Below are 627 nucleotides of genomic sequence, written 5' to 3' on the forward strand. Positions count from 1 at the left end.
TTCCAGCTTCAACGTGGTTAGTGGTTTTAAAGGGACTACAATGCTAGTCAGTGCTTTCCAGGCACCTCTTGTAGGCCTGGTCACACTGCACTGTTCCAGACAGAAATCTGCAGCTCTCTTACTAAAGGGATGCAGCATGCAGTGTCAGCTTCCAGTGTACTCCTCCTTTTCTCAGCTCCTGTCACTTAAATTTATCCACTCTTCCATCTGGTCAGTTGAGGTGTTTAAATGTGGGCAAATCAATACTGTAGGTGAGAGCTCGTCTTCCCTGTATGTATCCCAGAACCCTCTGAAGATTAGCTGACCGAGCCTTGTAGCCACCTGCCTCAACTTGCAAGACATGGCAAGGATCACCTTCCATTTTACTCACAGGAGTGCTGAAACACAATGACTGAGTTACTTGAGACTGCGCAGCATGTGAGCTGCAGGTTAGGCCCTCTCTTTAGTGCTGACCTTGTGGCCACATTGTCTCTCCCTGAGATTGGTATCTTTCTACCCAGTTTCCTTCCTCCTCCTGCTCTGTCCTTTCTGTAATAGCAGCTCCCTCTTTGACAGGGCAGCCAGTCCTGTTGTGGAGTCAAACACCTCCCTAGGACATCTCACTGACAAATTCCATCTGATAGGGAA

The sequence above is a fragment of the Alligator sinensis genome, unplaced genomic scaffold (genome assembly GCF_000455745.1).
Source record: "Alligator sinensis unplaced genomic scaffold, ASM45574v1 scaffold647_2, whole genome shotgun sequence".
NCBI lineage: Eukaryota > Metazoa > Chordata > Crocodylia > Alligatoridae > Alligator > Alligator sinensis.